At 44.4% G+C, this 6,000-nt stretch overlaps 1 long non-coding RNA gene across 1 annotated transcript in view; it reads right to left on the reverse strand.

Moving 5' to 3' along the window:
- LOC137096718 (uncharacterized) overlaps positions 1–3,414 on the reverse strand; it is a 33,714-nt gene extending 30,300 nt beyond the window's left edge. Inside the window, exon 1 of the long non-coding RNA XR_010909650.1 lies at positions 2,895–3,414. This is a non-coding gene — a long non-coding RNA (uncharacterized lncRNA). The remainder of the gene's footprint in view (positions 1–2,894) is intronic.
- Between the last annotated feature and the right edge of the window lie 2,586 nt (positions 3,415–6,000).

The raw sequence follows: 6,000 nt of genomic DNA on the forward strand, positions 1-6,000 counted from the left end.
TTATAGTCTCAATCTAGGCCAGTGGTTCTCAACCTTCCTAATGCTGCGACCCCTTAATACAGTTCCTCATGTTGTGGTGACCCCCAACCATAAAATTATTTTTGTTGCTACTTCATAACTGTAATTTTGCTGATATTATGCATCATAAATATCTGATATGCGGGATGTATTTTCATTCACTGGACCAAATTTGGCGCAAATACCTGATACGCCCAAATTTGAATACTGGTGGGGTTGTGGGGTGATTGATTTTGTCATTTGGGGATTGTAGCTGCTGGGATTTATAGTTCACCTACAATCAAAGAGCATACTGAATTCCACCAACAATTGAACTGAACCAAACTTGGCACACAGAACCCACACGACCAACATAAATTACTGGAAGGGCTTGGTGGACATTGATCTTGAGTTTTGGAGTTGCGGTTCATCAACATACAGAGAGAACTGTGGACTCAAGTGATGGATCAGGACCAAATTTGGCACGAATACTCAATATGACCAAATGTGAACACTGGTGGAGTTTTGGGGAAATAGCCCTTGACATTTGGGAGTTGTAGTTGCTGGGATTTACAGTTCACCTACAATCAAAGAGCATTCTGAACCCCACCAACTATAGAATTGGGCCAAACGTCCCACACAGAACCCCCATGACCAACAGAAAATAGTGTTTTCTGATAGTCTTTGGCGACCCCTCTGACACCCCCTCACGACCCCCCAAGGGGTCCCGACCCCCAGGTTGAGAAACACTGATCTAGGCTGACCCAAACACATGAGAACTGTTTACTGAGGCTCTAATCTCCTCGAGGCTCTTGTTTAACAAAAGGCAGATATTACCTCTGCAGTGCCCCAGGAAGATGGGAGAGTGTTTCTGCCTATTCACAACAAGCTTAGTTTTGTGTTGATAATGGTGTAGGGAGATTTGCCAGTGTGGTTAGTGCTTTAGCCCCTTAATCCAACCTTGAAGGAAAGAACTTTATTTCCACATGGAGGCTTCACCTCCTAACAAACTGACATGCACCAGGATGCTTCAAGGCGGGCAATCATTTCTCACAGAGCAGTGTTTACCTAATTAAGAGCTTCTCAGTAGTCCCCAGCTAGTTAATTGTGTCATTAGCAGCAGTTTTGACATGAGGAACAACCTGTGTCTTGAGTATCAGGCTGGCCTCTGTTAGTGCAGCCCAATGGAATTGCTCCCAGGAGAGCTGGCAGCCAGCTACTGCAGTTTGTACAGCGCAAAATAGAATAATTGGTCCCCTAAGGGACTGTCTATTCAACTGCCAATAGGGAATGTTTTTCCTGGTGAATAAAAAAAGCCAGGCTGCCATGACTTCTATGCTGAATATTAACTTGTGGCTTTTATAGATAGGGCTTCTGTGTGAGCATAGACACATGTGTGTATGTGATAGGATATATGGGCCAATGTTACAGTTGTTCTCTCAACAATTCTGCAACTATGACAGCGTGAAATTGACAGTCCTGATGGAAGGCTAAGTATCTCAGGGCTCAGCTGGTTGCCAGTGCAACCGACCATGCTGGCATCCAACATGGCATGAGCATCAGAGTTAAACGCCTGTAATGCCGCTGACATTACAATCGATCACAACTGCAACAAGGGTGGAAAAGTGCAAGTTGCATCTGACACCCATAGGGGATTGTCTTTTAACGTAAAAGGAATGTTTTACCTTGTTAGTCTTCAGAAAAAATATTTATGCCCTGTCCAGTTTACAAATATAAATCTGCATACATTTACAGATTTACCTTGCAGACTATTAAAAGCAAGATGATGATGATGATGATAATAATCGCATTGAGGAAAAACAACAGGAAAAACAACAGGTAATCAGAACACTGGGTGTCATGCCAAAAGATCTCAGCCAGCATTTGGAAACCATAAACACTGACAAAATCTCGATCTGACAACTGCAAAAAGCCACCTTACTTGGATCTGCGTGCATCATTCGAAAATACATCACACAGTCTTAGACGCTTGGGAAGTGTTCGACTTGTGATTTTGTGATACGAAATCCAGCATATAGATCTTGTTTGCTGTGACATACTGTGTTTTTGTGTCAGTAAAATAATAATAAACTTTATTTACACCCCACCTCCATCTCCCCAAGGGGACTCGGGGCATTTAACATGAGGCTAAGCCCAACAAATTACAAAAGAGCAAAAGAATACAACAAAAGATCATAAAATAATAATCAAATAAAATACAATAAAATAAAAAGATAATACAAAATAAACACAGAGTATAGCATACACAACAAAACATTGAACCAAATGGGCAGGGCCAAATACAACAAATAGGATTTTAAAACCCTGGGAGGGATGGAAGAGTAGGGTAGTGTATCTGATGGGAAGTTCGGATTGGACAAACAATGGGAGTTAATTCACTGAATAGTGAAATAAAGTACATCGAAAAACATTATGTGCTGAGTTGATGAAAAAGAAAAGAAAATATCCTGATTAAATTAATGGGAGGCTATTATCTCCCTTTACCAATTCCAGTTATTCTTGATACATTTTCATTTCATGTTGGAGAAAGTGAGAGCTGTCTTCTTGGAAAACTGGTAGACGAAAGCACTACCAATAAGCAAGCTTCAAACTTTCCAAATAATGAGACTGGTCCCTACCAGCAGTTGCACAGGAAAGTTGTATAGGTCAGCATTTAGGTCTGGCATGGGCAAACTTTGGCCCTCCAGTGTTTTGGACTTCAACTCCCACAATTCCTAACAGCCTGTAAGCTGCCCAAAATTGTCCATGCCTGATTTAGGTGAGTCTGTGGGACAGGCAGATTTTTAAATGTTGGCTTCCTTAACTGCAACCCTGAAATTCTCTGGTTTGCAAGTAAATCAGAGCATTCATGTGGATCTAAAAGTAAGCCAGCTCACCTTTGCTGAACTTGACTTACTGGAAGAAGTGCTCATCCTCCCATTCCTAAGCCACATTTTTTAAGTCTGGCTTCATGTTCCAAACATCCAGCTTGTGTTGACTTGACTATCTCAAGGAAGATATGAATGGTTCCCCTGTTATTTTAAGTACTCAGCAGCTGCTCCTGTTTGAATTTCTGATAGCTACACTCATGCAGATGGGGTGGAAAACCCCTCAGACACCCTTCCTGCAAACGAAGACTCACAGAGCTGATAGATGGAATTCATATCTGCAATGTCTTATGTTCAGCACAGACACCAGACTCAACAGATAGCCTTGCAAGCCCTTTCCATTCAGATGAAATTCAACTAAAAGGCTGGGATTGTTTCCCCTAAGTGACTGTGGCTCACCATGAGTCACCGTCATAAGGCCAAGCCCATTAACTCCATCAGTTCCATTTGTTGCACTTTTGGAAGTTTCTGAACAGCTGCTTGGTTCCATTGCCAGATTCTGACTGGAAATACAGCCACCTTTGACTTAGCTTCTAAAAACGAGAGAAAAAGAGAATAAATGTAGGCTCCCTGCTCCCCACAGATAGATGAACACTTGTGTTAATTATAGGATCAGGTCAAACGACCAAATGAATCCAGTGTGGTTTTTCTTACTGTCAACCTCTGCTAGCAACCAGTTCAGCCATATGAATGAAGCTCATGCAGCAAGTAGCGAATCAGTTGTACAAAAAACAAGACTGGGAGCCTAAGGTGCATGCGCTGCAAAAACAGAGTTTCTACTTATGGAATTCTCATATCAGGGACGGGAAATGTTTGATCCTGCAGATGACATTGGGCATCTGCTCCATCATCCCTCACATCACTATGCTGATAGGGCCAGTAAGAGGTATAGTTCAACAACTGGAAGCTCACTGGAAGGTTTCTCTGTGTCTTATGGCTCCTCCTAGATCCTACATGACAGGGCTCTAAGAGACTCCTACATTGCCATCCAGCCATAAAAGACCAGCATGATGGTTTACAGTGATATAATGATCTATGTAGGGAAAGTTGAGAAGTCTTTTCTTGTCTGTTGTAAGTCTGTCATGAAAAGCTACTAATCTATATGAAAGAAGGACAGTTGCCTTGGTACTGGCAGCCTTGTTGGGTGTATTAATCTCTGGATATTAGGCAGAGAAGTTATTCCTAACAGAGTCTCTTTTTCTATATCTGTGGTTTGTCTGCCAACCCCTGAAGTAAAGACTCACGAATAAAGACACAACAACCAAGTCAATGGGTTCAAATTGGGCAACTTTTATTTAACGTTACCTATTTAAGTGCTTAACCTAACTCAAAGGGGTGTCGGGAACTGGTATAACAAACCCAGGTAGAATCACTACCCAATCTTAAGACAACAATTTTCGGGCGAAGCACCTGGGTTTCCTGGTAATAACCCCGGACCACAAAGCAAGGGAAATGAGTGAGGAGTCTCTTCTAAAGATCTTGCAGCCTGACTCCTCTCATTTCACGGCCATTTGACTTCACTTCACCTTTTAACTAAACAGTAGGTGAGTGTTTAACTTAATGGTCTATCACCCCTTAAGGGGGTGCCTTAGGTGCACACCGACTAAAGGATTTCCCTAACTATTTTACGCCACGGATTGGGGGCAAATGTCTATTTCGCCCCCATCCCCCACCAATTCCTCCAACACCCCCTGGATACCTTGCTGTAAATCTGCTAAAAACTGTTGGTTGCCCAATTCGGAAAGGTGCACTCCGTCCACTCGATACAATCTCTCATTCTCTCGAGTGATGGCTACGTGCTCAATGTAATAGCCTCTCTGACGAATCATAAACATTCGCATGGCCCTGTTTACTCTCTTTCTGGCTCTCTCAAGCCTCCGCACGTCGCCTCCTCCTAAGCACCTGCGACGTGGAATAATGGCCGACCATGCAATGTGCACACGGGGCCATGCCCGCCAAATCTTTTGGATATCTGCACGTGCTTGTAGGAAGAGTGCTTTCCCCGTCAACAAGCCCAAGTCGTTACCACCGAGGTGGATAACTAAAACATCAGGAGGTGGTCCGCTCCTGGCACTAAACAACAAGGGGCACAAACCGTACCAACGCAGGCCTCTCACGCCTCTCCATTCGACCGTCGCGATGGAAGCGAGACCCAAATGCTGGCCATAGGCAGTCTTAAGGGCCTCTCTTTCCGCCCAGAAGACAAAACTGTGTCCGCACACCAGGACCCTTCTCCTATGCGCCAGCCCTTTTACTCCATCAACCCGGTATAACCTTTTGTCGTCTCGGGTGATGCCTGGATGCTCTATGTAATGACCCCTTTGTCGGATCATGAACCTTCGCATGGCCATATTCACATGTTTCCTGGCTCTCTCTAGCCTCCGCACGTCACCTCCTCTCAACCACCTGTGACGTGGTATAATGGCCGACCAAGCGATGCGGACACGGGGTCATGCCCGCCAAATCTTCTGCATATCAGCATGCGCCTGTAAAAAGAGCGTCTTTGCCATTAACAGGCCCAAATCGTTACCACCGAGGTGGATCACTAACACATCAGGAGGTCGCAAGCTCCTGGAATCAAAGAACAAAGGGGGCACAAACCGTCCCAACACAGGCCTCTTTCGCAACGCAGGCCTCTTACGCCTCTCCATTCGACAGTTGCGATGGACGCGAGACCCAAATGTTGGCCATAGGCAGTCTTGTGGGCTTCTCTTCCCGCCCAGAAGACAAAACTGTGTCCGCACACCAGGACCCTCTATCTATGTGCCAGCCCAACGTGACCAATGATAACAATAACTATAATGAAACTGGACGTACGTAACTCTTAAACGCGCTGGACCTCCATCTGCCTAAGGCCTTAATTTTTTCCTCTTCATATCCCATTGCTGATGCTGATGAGGCCGCGCCAATCCTAAATGAGTGTGTGTCTTGGAAAACCTTAACATCAGAAACGAGCAGATGTGTGAGGTATCAGACTTGGATAATGACACCCATTCACTCACACGAAGGGCTGCAAAAAATGCCGTCAACGCTGCTGCATGAAACAAAGCCTGCTCGTATAGTGATGTGCACAAACGGGGCCATATTTGCCTAAGTCCCTTAAGAATTGTAGGTG

This window comes from Anolis sagrei, chromosome 3, assembly GCF_037176765.1.
Source record: "Anolis sagrei isolate rAnoSag1 chromosome 3, rAnoSag1.mat, whole genome shotgun sequence".
Lineage (NCBI taxonomy): Eukaryota > Metazoa > Chordata > Lepidosauria > Squamata > Dactyloidae > Anolis > Anolis sagrei.